We start from the raw sequence: 18,057 nt of genomic DNA on the forward strand, positions 1-18,057 counted from the left end.
CTGACAGTACAGCACTTTCCCTGTGTTAACCCACTGAGAGTGCAGCACTTTCTCTGTGATAACACACTGACAGTGCAGCACTTTCCCTGTGATAACCCACTTACAGTGCAGCACTTTCTCCGTGATAACCCACCGACAGTACAGCACTTTCTCTGTGATAACCCACTGACAGTGCACCACTTTCTCTGTGATAACACACTGACAGTACAGCACTTTCCCTGTGATAACCCACTGACAGTACAGCACTTTCCCTGTGATAACCCACTGACAGTGCATCACTTTCCCTGTGATAACCCACTGACAGTACAGCACTTTCCCTGTGTTACCCCACTGAGAGTGGAGCACTTTCTCTGTGATAACACACTGACAGTGCAGCACTTTCCCTGTGATAACCCACTTACAGTGCAGCACTTTCTCCGTGATAACCCACCGACAGTACAGCACTTTCTCTGTGATAACCGACTGACAGTGCAGCACTTTCTCTGTGATAACTCACCGACAGTGCAGCGCTTTCTCTGTGATAAATCACCGCCAGTCCAGCAGTTTCACTGTGATAACTTACCGACAGTGCAGCACTTTCTCTGTGATAAATCACTGACAGTGCAGCACTTTCTCTGTGATAACTTACCGACAGTGCAGCATTTTCTCTGTGATAACTTACCGACAGTGCAGCAGTTTCACTGTGATAACTTAATGACAGTGCAGCACATTCTCTGTGATAAATCACTGACAGTGCAGTACTTTCTCTGTGATAACTTACCGACAGTGCAGCATTTTCTCTGTGATAACTTACCGACAGTGCAGCAAATTCTCTGTGATAAATCACTGACAGTGCAGTACTTTCTCTGTGATAACTTACCGACAGTGCAGCACTTTCTCTGTGATAACACACTGACAGTGCAGCACTTTCTCTGTGATAACCCACTGACAGTGCAGCACTTTCTCTGTGATAACCCACTGACAGTGCAGCAGTTTCCCTGTGATAACCCACTGACAGTGCAGCACTTTCTCTGTGATAACCCACTGACAGTGCAGCACTTTCTCAGTGATAACTCGCTGACAGTGCAGCACTTTCTCTGTGATAACCCACTGACAGTGCAGCACTTTCCCTGTGATAACCCACTGACAGTGCAGCACTTTCTCAGTGATAACTCGCTGACAGTACAACACTTTCTCTGTGATAACTCACCGACAGTGCAGCACTTTCTCTGTGATAACCCACTGACAGTGCAGCACTATCTCTGTGATAACCCACTGACAGTGCAGCACTTTCTCAGTGATAACTCGCTGACAGTGCAGCACTTTCTCTGTGATAACCCACTGACAGTGCAGCACTTTCTCTGTGATAACTCACAGACAGTGCAGCACTTTCTCTGTGATAAATCACCGACATTGCAGCAGTTTCACTGTGATAAATCACTGACGTTGCAGCACTTTCTCTGTGATAACTTACCGACAGTGCAGCACTTTCTCTGTGATAACTCACCGACAGTACAGCACTTTCCCTGTGATAACCCACTGACAGTGCAGCACGTTCCCTGTGATAACCCACTGACAGTGCAGCACTTTCTCTGTGATAACCCACTGACAGTGCAGCGCTTTCTCTGTGATAACCCACTGACAGTGCAGCACGTTCCCTGTGATAACCCACTGACAGTGCAGCACTTTCTCTGTGATAATCCACTGACAGTGCAGCACTTTCTCTGTGATAACCCACTGACAGTGCAGCACTTTCTCTGTGATAACCCACTGACAGGGCAGCACTTTCTCTGTGATAACCCACTGACAGAGCAGCACTTTCTTTGTGATAACTCGCGACAGTGCAGCACTTTCTCTGTGATAATACACGGACAGTGCAGCACTTTCTCTGTGATAACCCACTGACAGGGCAGCACTTTCTCTGTGATAACCCACTGACAGTGCAGCACTTTCTTTGTGATAACTCGCGACAGTGCAACACTTTCCCTGTGATAACCCACTGACAGTGCGGCACTTTCTCTGTGATAACACACTGACATTGCAGCACTTTCTCTGTGATAACCCACTGACAGTGCAGCACTTTCTCTGTGATAACTTACTGACAGTGCAGCACTTTCTCTGTGATAACCCACTGACAGTGAAGGACTTTCTCTGTGATAACACACTGACAGTGCAGCACTTTCTCTGTGATAACCCACTGAAAGTGCAGCACTTTCTCTGTGATAACGCACTGACAGTGCAGCACTTTCCCTGTGATAACCCACTGACAGTGCATCACTTTCCCTGTGATAACCCACTGACAGTGCAGCACTTTCTCTGTGATAACCCACCGACATTGCAGCACTTTCTCTGTGATAACCCACTGACAGTGCAGCACTTTCTCTGTGATTACACACTGACAGTGCAGCACTTTCTCTGTGATAACCCACTGACAGTGCAGCACTTTCTCTGTGATAACACACTGACAGTGCAGCACTTTCTCTGTGATAACCCACTGACAGTGCAGCACTTTCTCTGTGATAACACACTGACAGTGCAGCACTTTCTCTGTGATAACCCACTGACAGTGCAGCACTATCCCTGTGATAACTCACTGACAGTGCAACACTTTCCCTGTGATAACCCACTGACAGTGCAGCACTTTCCCTGTGATAACCCACTGACAGTGCACCCCTTTCTCTGTGATAACCCACCGACAGTGCAGCACTTTCTCTGTGATAACCCACCGACAGTGCAGCACTTTCTCTGTGATAACTCACTGACAGTGCAGCACTTTCCCTGTGATAACCCACTGACAGTGCAGCACTTTCCCTGTGATAACCCACTAACAGTGCAGCACTTCCTCTGTGATAAATCACCGACAGTGCAGCACTTTCTCTGTGATAAATCACTGACAGTGCAGCACTTTCCCTGTGATAACTTACTGACAGTGCAGCACTTTCCCTGTGATAACTTACCGACAGTGCAGCACTTTCCCTGTGATAACCCACTGACAGTGCAGCACTTTCTCTGTGATAACACACTGACAGTGCAGCACTTTCTCTGTGATAACCCACTGACAGTGCAGCACTCTCTCTGTGATAGCCTACTGACAGTGCAGCACTTTCTCTGTGATAACCCACTGACAGTGCAGCACTTTCCCTGTGATAACCCACAGACAGTGCAGGACTTTCTCTGTGATAACCCACTGACAGTGCAGCACTTTCCCTGTGATAACCCACTGACAGTGCAGCACTTTCTGTGTGATAACCCACTGACAGTGCAGCACTTTCTCTGTGATAACCCACTGAGAGTGCAGCACTTTCTCTGTGATAACCCACTGACAGTGCAGCACTTTCCCTGTGATAACACACTGACAGTACAGCACTTTACCTGTGATAACCCACTGACAGTGCAGCACTTTCCCTGTGATAACCCACTGACTGTACAGCACTTTCTCTGTGATAACCCACTGACAGGCAGGAACTTTCTCTGTGATAACCCACTGACAGTGCAGCACTTTCCCTGTGATAACCCACTGACAGTGCAGCACTTTCTCTGTGATAACCCACTGACAGTGCAGCAATTTCTCTGTGATAACACACTGACAGTGCAGCACGTTCTCTGTGATAACCCATCGACAGTACAGCACTTTCTCTGTGTTAACCCACCGACAGTACAGCACTTTCCCTGTGATAACCCACTGACAGTGCAGCACTTTCTCTGTGATAACTTACCGACAGTACAGCACTTTCTCTGTGATAACCCACTGACAGTGCACCACTTTCTCTGTGATAACACACTGACAGTACAGCACTATCCCTGTGATAACCCACTGACAGGACAGCACTTTCCCTGTGATAACCCACTGACAGTGCATCACTTTCCCTGTGATAACCTACTGACAGTACAGCACTTTCCCTGTGTTAACCCACTGACAGTGCAGCACTTTCTCTGTGATAACACACTGACAGTGCAGCACTTTCCCTGTGATAACCCACTGACAGTGCAGCACATTCTCCGTGATAACCCACCGACAGTACAGCACTTTCTCTGTGATAACCGACTGACAGTGCAGCACTTTCTCTGTGATAACTCACCGACAGTGCAGCACTTTCTCTGTGATAAATCACAGACAGTGCAGCAGTTTCACTGTGATAACTTACCGACAGTGCAGCACTTTCTCTGTGATAAATCACTGACAGTGCAGCACTTTCTCTGTGATAACTTACCGACAGTGCAGCACTTTCTCTGTGATAACTTACCGACAGTGCAGCAGTTTCACTGTGATAATTTACCGACAGTGCAGCACTTTCTCTGTGATAACTTACCGACAGTGCAGCACTTTCTCTGTGATAAATCACTGACAGTGCAACACTTTCCCTGTGATAACCCACTGACAGTGCAGCACTTTCCCTGTGATAACCCACTGACAGTGCAGCACTTTCTCTGTGATAACCCACCGACAGTGCAGCACTTTCTCTGTGATAACCCACCGACAGTGCAGCACTTTCTCTGTGATAACTAACTGACAGTGCAGCACTTTCCCTGTGATAACCCACTGACAGTGCAGCACTTTCCCTGTGATAACCCACTGACAGTGCAGCACTTTCTCTGTGATAAATCACCGACAGTGCAGCACTTTCTCTGTGATAACCCACTGACAGTGCAGCACTTTCTCTGTGATAACACACTGACAGGGCAGCACTTTCTCTGTGATAACCCACTGACAGAGCAGCACTTTCTTTGTGATAACTCGCGACAGTGCAGCACTTTCTCTGTGATAACACACGGACAGTGCAGCACTTTCTCTGTGATAACCCACTGACAGGGCAGCACTTTCTCTGTGATAACCCACTGACAGTGCAGCACTTTCTTTGTGATAACTCGCGACAGTGCAACACTTTCCCTGTGATAACCCACTGACAGTGCGGCACTTTCTCTGTGATAACACACTGACAGTGCACCACTTTCTCTGTGATAACACACTGACAGTACAGCACTTTCCCTGTGATAACCCACTGACAGTACAGCACTTTCCCTGTGATAACCCACTGACAGTGCATCACTTTCCCTGTGATAACCCACTGACAGTACAGCACTTTCCCTGTGTTAACCCACTGAGAGTGCAGCACTTTCTCTGTGATAACACACTGACAGTGCAGCACTTTCCCTGTGATAACCCACTTACAGTGCAGCACTTTCTCCGTGATAACCCACCGACAGTACAGCACTTTCTCTGTGATAACCGACTGACAGTGCAGCACTTTCTCTGTGATAACACACTGACAGTGCACCACTTTCTCTGTGATAACACACTGACAGTACAGCACTTTCCCTGTGATAACCCACTGACAGTACAGCACTTTCCCTGTGATAACCCACTGACAGTGCATCACTTTCCCTGTGATAACCCACTGACAGTACAGCACTTTCCCTGTGATAACCCACTGACAGTACAGCACTTTCCCTGTGATAACCCACTGACAGTGCATCACTTTCCCTGTGATAACCCACTGACAGTACAGCACTTTCCCTGTGTTAACACACTGAGAGTGCAGCACTTTCTCTGTGATAACCGACTGACAGTGCAGCACTTTCTCTGTGATAACTCACCGACAGTGCAGCGCTTTCTCTGTGATAAATCACCGCCAGTCCAGCAGTTTCACTGTGATAACTTACCGACAGTGCAGCACTTTCTCTCTGATAAATCACTGACAGTGCAGCACTTTCTCTGTGATAACTTACCGACAGTGCAGCATTTCCTCTGTGATAACTTACCGACAGTGCAGCAGTTTCACTGTGATAACTTAATGACAGTGTAGCACATTCTCTGTGATAAATCACTGACAGTGCAGTACTTTCTCTGTGATAACTTACCGACAGTGCAGCATTTTCTCTGTGATAACTTACCGACAGTGCAGCAAATTCTCTGTGATAAATCACTGACAGTGCAGTACTTTCTCTGTGATAACTTACCGACAGTGCAGCACTTTCTCTGTGATAACACACTGACAGTGCAGCACTTTCTCTGTGATAACCCACTGACAGTGCAGCACTTTCTCTGTGATAACCCACTGACAGTGCAGCAGTTTCCCTGTGATAACCCACTGACAGTGCAGCACTTTCTCTGTGATAACCCACTGACAGTGCAGCACTTTCTCAGTGATAACTCGCTGACAGTGCAGCACTTTCTCTGTGATAACCCACTGACAGTGCAGCACTTTCCCTGTGATAACCCACTGACAGTGCAGCACTTTCTCAGTGATAACTCGCTGACAGTACAACACTTTCTCTGTGATAACTCACCGACAGTGCAGCACTTTCTCTGTGATAACCCACTGACAGTGCAGCACTATCTCTGTGATAACCCACTGACAGTGCAGCACTTTCTCAGTGATAACTTGCTGACAGTGCAGCACTTTCTCTGTGATAACCCACTGACAGTGCAGCACTTTCTCTGTGATAACTCACAGACAGTGCAGCACTTTCTCTGTGATAAATCACCGACATTGCAGCAGTTTCACTGTGATAAATCACTGACGTTGCAGCACTTTCTCTGTGATAACTTACCGACAGTGCAGCACTTTCTCTGTGATAACTCACCGACAGTACAGCACTTTCCCTGTGATAACCCACTGACAGTGCAGCACGTTCCCTGTGATAACCCACTGACAGTGCAGCACTTTCTCTGTGATAACCCACTGACAGTGCAGCGCTTTCTCTGTGATAACCCACTGACAGTGCAGCACGTTCCCTGTGATAACCCACTGACAGTGCAGCACTTTCTCTGTGATAATCCACTGACAGTGCAGCACTTTCTCTGTGATAACCCACTGACAGTGCAGCACTTTCTCTGTGATAACCCACTGACAGGGCAGCACTTTCTCTGTGATAACCCACTGACAGAGCAGCACTTTCTTTGTGATAACTCGCGACAGTGCAACACTTTCCCTGTGATAACCCACTGACAGTGCGGCACTTTCTCTGTGATAACACACTGACAGTGCAGCACTTTCTCTGTGATAACCCACTGACAGTGCAGCACTTTCTCTGTGATAACTTACTGACAGTGCAGCACTTTCTCTGTGATAACCCACTGACAGTGAAGCACTTTCTCTGTGATAACACACTGACAGTGCAGCACTTTCTCTGTGATAACCCACTGAAAGTGCAGCACTTTCTCTGTGATAACCCACTGACAGTGCAGCACTTTCCCTGTGATAACCCACTGACAGTGCAGCACTTTCCCTGTGATAACCCACTGACAGTGCAGCACTTTCTCTGTGATAACCCACCGACATTGCAGCACTTTCTCTGTGATAACCCACTGACAGTGCAGCACTTTCTCTGTGATTACACCCTGACAGTGCAGCACTTTCTCTGTGATAACCCACTGACAGTGCAGCACTTTCTCTGTGATAACTTACTGACAGTGCAGCACTTTCTCTGTGATAACCCACTGACAGTGCAGCACTTTCTCTGTGATAACCCACCGACAGTGCAGCACTTTCTCTGTGATAACTCACTGACAGTGCAGCACTTTCCCTGTGATAACCCACTGACAGTGCAGCACTTTCCCTGTGATAACCCACTAACAGTGCAGCACTTCCTCTGTGATAAATCACCGACAGTGCAGCACTTTCTCTGTGATAAATCACTGACAGTGCAGCACTTTCCCTGTGATAACTTACTGACAGTGCAGCACTTTCCCTGTGATAACTTACCGACAGTGCAGCACTTTCCCTGTGATAACCCACTGACAGTGCAGCACTTTCTCTGTGATAACACACTGACAGTGCAGCACTTTCTCTGTGATAACCCACTGACAGTGCAGCACTCTCTCTGTGATAGCCTACTGACAGTGCAGCACTTTCTCTGTGATAACCCACTGACAGTGCAGCACTTTCCCTGTGATAACCCACAGACAGTGCAGGACTTTCTCTGTGATAACCCACTGACAGTGCAGCACTTTCCCTGTGATAACCCACTGACAGTGCAGCACTTTCTGTGTGATAACCCACTGACAGTGCAGCACTTTCTCTGTGATAACCCACTGAGAGTGCAGCACTTTCTCTGTGATAACCCACTGACAGTGCAGCACTTTCCCTGTGATAACACACTGACAGTACAGCACTTTACCTGTGATAACCCACTGACAGTGCAGCACTTTCCCTGTGATAACCCACTGACTGTACAGCACTTTCTCTGTGATAACCCACTGACAGGCAGGAACTTTCTCTGTGATAACCCACTGACAGTGCAGCACTTTCCCTGTGATAACCCACTGACAGTGCAGCACTTTCTCTGTGATAACCCACTGACAGTGCAGCAATTTCTCTGTGATAACACACTGACAGTGCAGCACGTTCTCTGTGATAACCCATCGACAGTACAGCACTTTCTCTGTGTTAACCCACCGACAGTACAGCACTTTCCCTGTGATAACCCACTGACAGTGCAGCACTTTCTCTGTGATAACTTACCGACAGTACAGCACTTTCTCTGTGATAACCCACTGACAGTGCACCACTTTCTCTGTGATAACACACTGACAGTACAGCACTATCCCTGTGATAACCCACTGACAGGACAGCACTTTCCCTGTGATAACCCACTGACAGTGCATCACTTTCCCTGTGATAACCTACTGACAGTACAGCACTTTCCCTGTGTTAACCCACTGACAGTGCAGCACTTTCTCTGTGATAACACACTGACAGTGCAGCACTTTCCCTGTGATAACCCACTGACAGTGCAGCACATTCTCCGTGATAACCCACCGACAGTACAGCACTTTCTCTGTGATAACCGACTGACAGTGCAGCACTTTCTCTGTGATAACTCACCGACAGTGCAGCACTTTCTCTGTGATAAATCACAGACAGTGCAGCAGTTTCACTGTGATAACTTACCGACAGTGCAGCACTTTCTCTGTGATAAATCACTGACAGTGCAGCACTTTCTCTGTGATAACTTACCGACAGTGCAGCACTTTCTCTGTGATAACTTACCGACAGTGCAGCAGTTTCACTGTGATAATTTACCGACAGTGCAGCACTTTCTCTGTGATAACTTACCGACAGTGCAGCACTTTCTCTGTGATAAATCACTGACAGTGCAACACTTTCCCTGTGATAACCCACTGACAGTGCAGCACTTTCCCTGTGATAACCCACTGACAGTGCAGCACTTTCTCTGTGATAACCCACCGACAGTGCAGCACTTTCTCTGTGATAACCCACCGACAGTGCAGCACTTTCTCTGTGATAACTAACTGACAGTGCAGCACTTTCCCTGTGATAACCCACTGACAGTGCAGCACTTTCCCTGTGATAACCCACTGACAGTGCAGCACTTTCTCTGTGATAAATCACCGACAGTGCAGCACTTTCTCTGTGATAACCCACTGACAGTGCAGCACTTTCTCTGTGATAACACACTGACAGGGCAGCACTTTCTCTGTGATAACCCACTGACAGAGCAGCACTTTCTTTGTGATAACTCGCGACAGTGCAGCACTTTCTCTGTGATAACACACGGACAGTGCAGCACTTTCTCTGTGATAACCCACTGACAGTGCAGCGCTTTCTCTGTGATAACCCACTGACAGTGCAGCACGTTCCCTGTGATAACCCACTGACAGTGCAGCACTTTCTCTGTGATAATCCACTGACAGTGCAGCACTTTCTCTGTGATAACCCACTGACAGTGCAGCACTTTCTCTGTGATAACCCACTGACAGGGCAGCACTTTCTCTGTGATAACCCACTGACAGAGCAGCACTTTCTTTGTGATAACTCGCGACAGTGCAACACTTTCCCTGTGATAACCCACTGACAGTGCGGCACTTTCTCTGTGATAACACACTGACAGTGCAGCACTTTCTCTGTGATAACCCACTGACAGTGCAGCACTTTCTCTGTGATAACTTACTGACAGTGCAGCACTTTCTCTGTGATAACCCACTGACAGTGAAGCACTTTCTCTGTGATAACACACTGACAGTGCAGCACTTTCTCTGTGATAACCCACTGAAAGTGCAGCACTTTCTCTGTGATAACCCACTGACAGTGCAGCACTTTCCCTGTGATAACCCACTGACAGTGCAGCACTTTCCCTGTGATAACCCACTGACAGTGCAGCACTTTCTCTGTGATAACCCACCGACATTGCAGCACTTTCTCTGTGATAACCCACTGACAGTGCAGCACTTTCTCTGTGATTACACCCTGACAGTGCAGCACTTTCTCTGTGATAACCCACTGACAGTGCAGCACTTTCTCTGTGATAACTTACTGACAGTGCAGCACTTTCTCTGTGATAACCCACTGACAGTGCAGCACTTTCTCTGTGATAACCCACCGACAGTGCAGCACTTTCTCTGTGATAACTCACTGACAGTGCAGCACTTTCCCTGTGATAACCCACTGACAGTGCAGCACTTTCCCTGTGATAACCCACTAACAGTGCAGCACTTCCTCTGTGATAAATCACCGACAGTGCAGCACTTTCTCTGTGATAAATCACTGACAGTGCAGCACTTTCCCTGTGATAACTTACTGACAGTGCAGCACTTTCCCTGTGATAACTTACCGACAGTGCAGCACTTTCCCTGTGATAACCCACTGACAGTGCAGCACTTTCTCTGTGATAACACACTGACAGTGCAGCACTTTCTCTGTGATAACCCACTGACAGTGCAGCACTCTCTCTGTGATAGCCTACTGACAGTGCAGCACTTTCTCTGTGATAACCCACTGACAGTGCAGCACTTTCCCTGTGATAACCCACAGACAGTGCAGGACTTTCTCTGTGATAACCCACTGACAGTGCAGCACTTTCCCTGTGATAACCCACTGACAGTGCAGCACTTTCTGTGTGATAACCCACTGACAGTGCAGCACTTTCTCTGTGATAACCCACTGAGAGTGCAGCACTTTCTCTGTGATAACCCACTGACAGTGCAGCACTTTCCCTGTGATAACACACTGACAGTACAGCACTTTACCTGTGATAACCCACTGACAGTGCAGCACTTTCCCTGTGATAACCCACTGACTGTACAGCACTTTCTCTGTGATAACCCACTGACAGGCAGGAACTTTCTCTGTGATAACCCACTGACAGTGCAGCACTTTCCCTGTGATAACCCACTGACAGTGCAGCACTTTCTCTGTGATAACCCACTGACAGTGCAGCAATTTCTCTGTGATAACACACTGACAGTGCAGCACGTTCTCTGTGATAACCCATCGACAGTACAGCACTTTCTCTGTGTTAACCCACCGACAGTACAGCACTTTCCCTGTGATAACCCACTGACAGTGCAGCACTTTCTCTGTGATAACTTACCGACAGTACAGCACTTTCTCTGTGATAACCCACTGACAGTGCACCACTTTCTCTGTGATAACACACTGACAGTACAGCACTATCCCTGTGATAACCCACTGACAGGACAGCACTTTCCCTGTGATAACCCACTGACAGTGCATCACTTTCCCTGTGATAACCTACTGACAGTACAGCACTTTCCCTGTGTTAACCCACTGACAGTGCAGCACTTTCTCTGTGATAACACACTGACAGTGCAGCACTTTCCCTGTGATAACCCACTGACAGTGCAGCACATTCTCCGTGATAACCCACCGACAGTACAGCACTTTCTCTGTGATAACCGACTGACAGTGCAGCACTTTCTCTGTGATAACTCACCGACAGTGCAGCACTTTCTCTGTGATAAATCACAGACAGTGCAGCAGTTTCACTGTGATAACTTACCGACAGTGCAGCACTTTCTCTGTGATAAATCACTGACAGTGCAGCACTTTCTCTGTGATAACTTACCGACAGTGCAGCACTTTCTCTGTGATAACTTACCGACAGTGCAGCAGTTTCACTGTGATAATTTACCGACAGTGCAGCACTTTCTCTGTGATAACTTACCGACAGTGCAGCACTTTCTCTGTGATAAATCACTGACAGTGCAACACTTTCCCTGTGATAACCCACTGACAGTGCAGCACTTTCCCTGTGATAACCCACTGACAGTGCAGCACTTTCTCTGTGATAACCCACCGACAGTGCAGCACTTTCTCTGTGATAACCCACCGACAGTGCAGCACTTTCTCTGTGATAACTAACTGACAGTGCAGCACTTTCCCTGTGATAACCCACTGACAGTGCAGCACTTTCCCTGTGATAACCCACTGACAGTGCAGCACTTTCTCTGTGATAAATCACCGACAGTGCAGCACTTTCTCTGTGATAACCCACTGACAGTGCAGCACTTTCTCTGTGATAACACACTGACAGGGCAGCACTTTCTCTGTGATAACCCACTGACAGAGCAGCACTTTCTTTGTGATAACTCGCGACAGTGCAGCACTTTCTCTGTGATAACACACGGACAGTGCAGCACTTTCTCTGTGATAACCCACTGACAGGGCAGCACTTTCTCTGTGATAACCCACTGACAGTGCAGCACTTTCTTTGTGATAACTCGCGACAGTGCAACACTTTCCCTGTGATAACCCACTGACAGTGCGGCACTTTCTCTGTGATAACACACTGACAGTGCACCACTTTCTCTGTGATAACACACTGACAGTACAGCACTTTCCCTGTGATAACCCACTGACAGTACAGCACTTTCCCTGTGATAACCCACTGACAGTGCATCACTTTCCCTGTGATAACCCACTGACAGTACAGCACTTTCCCTGTGTTAACCCACTGAGAGTGCAGCACTTTCTCTGTGATAACACACTGACAGTGCAGCACTTTCCCTGTGATAACCCACTTACAGTGCAGCACTTTCTCCGTGATAACCCACCGACAGTACAGCACTTTCTCTGTGATAACCGACTGACAGTGCAGCACTTTCTCTGTGATAACACACTGACAGTGCACCACTTTCTCTGTGATAACACACTGACAGTACAGCACTTTCCCTGTGATAACCCACTGACAGTACAGCACTTTCCCTGTGATAACCCACTGACAGTGCATCACTTTCCCTGTGATAACCCACTGACAGTACAGCACTTTCCCTGTGATAACCCACTGACAGTACAGCACTTTCCCTGTGATAACCCACTGACAGTGCATCACTTTCCCTGTGATAACCCACTGACAGTACAGCACTTTCCCTGTGTTAACACACTGAGAGTGCAGCACTTTCTCTGTGATAACCGACTGACAGTGCAGCACTTTCTCTGTGATAACTCACCGACAGTGCAGCGCTTTCTCTGTGATAAATCACCGCCAGTCCAGCAGTTTCACTGTGATAACTTACCGACAGTGCAGCACTTTCTCTCTGATAAATCACTGACAGTGCAGCACTTTCTCTGTGATAACTTACCGACAGTGCAGCATTTCCTCTGTGATAACTTACCGACAGTGCAGCAGTTTCACTGTGATAACTTAATGACAGTGTAGCACATTCTCTGTGATAAATCACTGACAGTGCAGTACTTTCTCTGTGATAACTTACCGACAGTGCAGCATTTTCTCTGTGATAACTTACCGACAGTGCAGCAAATTCTCTGTGATAAATCACTGACAGCGCAGTACTTTCTCTGTGATAACTTACCGACAGTGCAGCACTTTCTCTGTGATAACACACTGACAGTGCAGCACTTTCTCTGTGATAACCCACTGACAGTGCAGCACTTTCTCTGTGATAACCCACTGACAGTGCAGCAGTTTCCCTGTGATAACCCACTGACAGTGCAGCACTTTCTCTGTGATAACCCACTGACAGTGCAGCACTTTCTCAGTGATAACTCGCTGACAGTGCAGCACTTTCTCTGTGATAACCCACTGACAGTGCAGCACTTTCCCTGTGATAACCCACTGACAGTGCAGCACTTTCTCAGTGATAACTCGCTGACAGTACAACACTTTCTCTGTGATAACTCACCGACAGTGCAGCACTTTCTCTGTGATAACCCACTGACAGTGCAGCACTATCTCTGTGATAACCCACTGACAGTGCAGCACTTTCTCAGTGATAACTCGCTGACAGTGCAGCACTTTCTCTGTGATAACCCACTGACAGTGCAGCACTTTCTCTGTGATAACTCACAGACAGTGCAGCACTTTCTCTGTGATAAATCACCGACATTGCAGCAGTTTCACTGTGATAAATCACTGACGTTGCAGCACTTTCTCTGTGATAACTTACCGACAGTGCAGCACTTTCTCTGTGATAACTCACCGACAGTACAGCACTTTCCCTGTGATAACCCACTGACAGTGCAGCACGTTCCCTGTGATAACCCACTGACAGTGCAGCACTTTCTCTGTGATAACCCACTGACAGTGCAGCGCTTTCTCTGTGATAACCCACTGACAGTGCAGCACGTTCCCTGTGATAACCCACTGACAGTGCAGCACTTTCTCTGTGATAATCCACTGACAGTGCAGCACTTTCTCTGTGATAACCCACTGACAGTGCAGCACTTTCTCTGTGATAACCCACTGACAGGGCAGCACTTCCTCTGTGATAACCCACTGACAGAGCAGCACTTTCTTTGTGATAACTCGCGACAGTGCAGCACTTTCTCTGTGATAACACACGGACAGTGCAGCACTTTCTCTGTGATAACCCACTGACAGGGCAGCACTTTCTCTGTGATAACCCACTGACAGTGCAGCACTTTCTTTGTGATAACTCGCGACAGTGCAACACTTTCCCTGTGATAACCCACTGACAGTGCGGCACTTTCTCTGTGATAACACACTGACAGTGCAGCACTTTCTCTGTGATAACCCACTGACAGTGCAGCACTTTCTCTGTGATAACTTACTGACAGTGCAGCACTTTCTCTGTGATAACCCACTGACAGTGAAGCACTTTCTCTGTGATAACACACTGACAGTGCAGCACTTTCTCTGTGATAACCCACTGAAAGTGCAGCACTTTCTCTGTGATAACCCACTGACAGTGCAGCACTTTCCCTGTGATAACCCACTGACAGTGCAGCACTTTCCCTGTGATAACCCACTGACAGTGCAGCACTTTCTCTGTGATAACCCACCGACATTGCAGCACTTTCTCTGTGATAACCCACTGACAGTGCAGCACTTTCTCTGTGATTACACCCTGACAGTGCAGCACTTTCTCTGTGATAACCCACTGACAGTGCAGCACTTTCTCTGTGATAACTTACTGACAGTGCAGCACTTTCTCTGTGATAACCCACTGACAGTGCAGCACTTTCTCTGTGATAACACACTGACAGTGCAGCACTTTCTCTGTGATAACCCACTGACAGTGCAGCACTATCCCTGTGATAACTCACTGACAGTGCAACACTTTCCCTGTGATAACCCACTCACAGTGCAGCACTTTCCCTGTGATAACCCACTGACAGTGCGCCCCTTTCTCTGTGATAACCCACCGACAGTGCAGCACTTTCTCTGTGATAACCCACCAACAGTGCAGCACTTTCTCTGTGATAACTCACTGACAGTGCAGCACTTTCCCTGTGATAACCCACTGACAGTGCAGCACTTTCCCTGTGATAACCCACTGACAGTGCAGCACTTCCTCTGTGATAAATCACCGACAGTGCAGCACTTTCTCTGTGATAAATCACTGACAGTGCAGCACTTTCCCTGTGATAACTTACTGACAGTGCAGCACTTTCCCTGTGATAACTTACCGACAGTGCAGCACTTTCCCTGTGATAACCCACTGACAGTGCAGCACTTTCTCTGTGATAACACACTGACAGTGCAGCACTTTCTCTGTGATAACCCACTGACAGTGCAGCACTCTCTCTGTGATAGCCTACTGACAGTGCAGCACTTTCTCTGTGATAACCCACTGACAGTGCAGCACTTTCCCTGTGATAACCCACAGACAGTGCAGGACTTTCTCTGTGATAACCCACTGACAGTGCAGCACTTTCCCTGTGATAACCCACTGACAGTGCAGCACTTTCTGTGTGATAACCCACTGACAGTGCAGCACTTTCTCTGTGATAACCCACTGAGAGTGCAGCACTTTCTCTGTGATAACCCACTGACAGTGCAGCACTTTCCCTGTGATAACACACTGACAGTACAGCACTTTACCTGTGATAACCCACTGACAGTGCAGCACTTTCCCTGTGATAACCCACTGACTGTACAGCACTTTCTCTGTGATAACCCACTGACAGGCAGGAACTTTCTCTGTGATAACCCACTGACAGTGCAGCACTTTCCCTGTGATAACCCACTGACAGTGCAGCACTTTCTCTGTGATAACCCACTGACAGTGCAGCAATTTCTCTGTGATAACACACTGACAGTGCAGCACTTTCTCTGTGATAACCCATCGACAGTACAGCACTTTCTCTGTGTTAACCCACCGACAGTACAGCACTTTCCCTGTGATAACCCACTGACAGTGCAGCACTTTCTCTGTGATAACTTACCGACAGTACAGCACTTTCTCTGTGATAACCCACTGACAGTGCACCACTTTCTCTGTGATAACACACTGACAGTACAGCACTATCCCTGTGATAACCCACTGACAGGACAGCACTTTCCCTGTGATAACCCACTGACAGTGCATCACTTTCCCTGTGATAACCCACTGACAGTACAGCACTTTCCCTGTGTTAACCCACTGACAGTGCAGCACTTTCTCTGTGATAACACACTGACAGTGCAGCACTTTCCCTGTGATAACCCACTGACAGTACAGCACATTCTCCGTGATAACCCACTGACTGTACAGCACTTTCTCTGTGATAACCCACTGACAGGCAGGAACTTTCTCTGTGATAACCCACTGACAGTGCAGCACATTCTCCGTGATAACCCACCGACAGTACAGCACTTTCTCTGTGATAACCGACTGACAGTGCAGCACTTTCTCTGTGATAACTCACCGACAGTGCAGCACTTTCTCTGTGATAAATCACAGACAGTGCAGCAGTTTCACTGTGATAACTTACCGACAGTGCAGCACTTTCTCTGTGATAAATCACTGACAGTGCAGCACTTTCTCTGTGATAACTTACCGACAGTGCAGCACTTTCTCTGTGATAACTTACCGACAGTGCAGCAGTTTCACTGTGATAATTTACCGACAGTGCAGCACTTTCTCTGTGATAACTTACCGACAGTGCAGCACTTTCTCTGTGATGAATCACTGACAGTGCAACACTTTCCCTGTGATAACCCACTGACAGTGCAGCACTTTCCCTGTGATAACCCACTGACAGTGCGGCACTTTCTCTGTGATAACCCACCGACAGTGCAGCACTTTCTCTGTCATAACCCACCGACAGTGCAGCACTTTCTCTGTGATAACTAACTGACAGTGCAGCACTTTCCCTGTGATAACCCACTGACAGTGCAGCACTTTCCCTGTGATAACCCACTGACAGTGCAGCACTTTCTCTGTGATAAATCACTGACAGTGCAGCACTTTCCCTGTGATATCTTACTGACAGTGCAGCACTTTCCCTGTGATAACTTACCGACAGTGCAGCACTTTCTCTGTGATAACCCACCGACAGTGCAGCACTTTCCCTGTGATAACCCACTGACAGTGCAGCAATTTCTCTGTGATAACACACTGACAGTGCAGCACTTTCTCTGTGATAACCCACTGACAGTGCAGCACGTTCTCTGTGATAACCCACTGACAGTGCAGCAGTTTCTCAGTGATAACTCGCTTACAGTGCAGCACTTTCTCTGTGATAACTCACCGACAGTGCAGCACTTTCTCTGTGATAACCCACTGACAGTGCAGCACTTTCTCAGTGGTAACTCGCTGACAGTGCAGCACTTTCTCTGTGATAACCCACTGACAGTGCAGCACTTTCTCTGTGATAACTCACAGACAGTGCAGCACTTTCTCTGTGATAAATCACCGACAGTACAGCACTTTCTCTGTGTTAACCCACCGACAGTACAGCACTTTCCCTGTGATAACCCACTGACAGTGTAGCACTTTCTCTGTGATAACTTACCGACAGTACAGCACTTTCCCTGTGATAACCCACTGAGAGTGCACCACTTTCTCTGTGATAACACACTGACAGTACAGCACTATCCCTGTGATAACCCACTGACAGTACAGCACTT

Source organism: Chiloscyllium punctatum, chromosome 13, assembly GCF_047496795.1.
Source record: "Chiloscyllium punctatum isolate Juve2018m chromosome 13, sChiPun1.3, whole genome shotgun sequence".
Classification (NCBI taxonomy): Eukaryota; Metazoa; Chordata; class Chondrichthyes; order Orectolobiformes; family Hemiscylliidae; genus Chiloscyllium; species Chiloscyllium punctatum.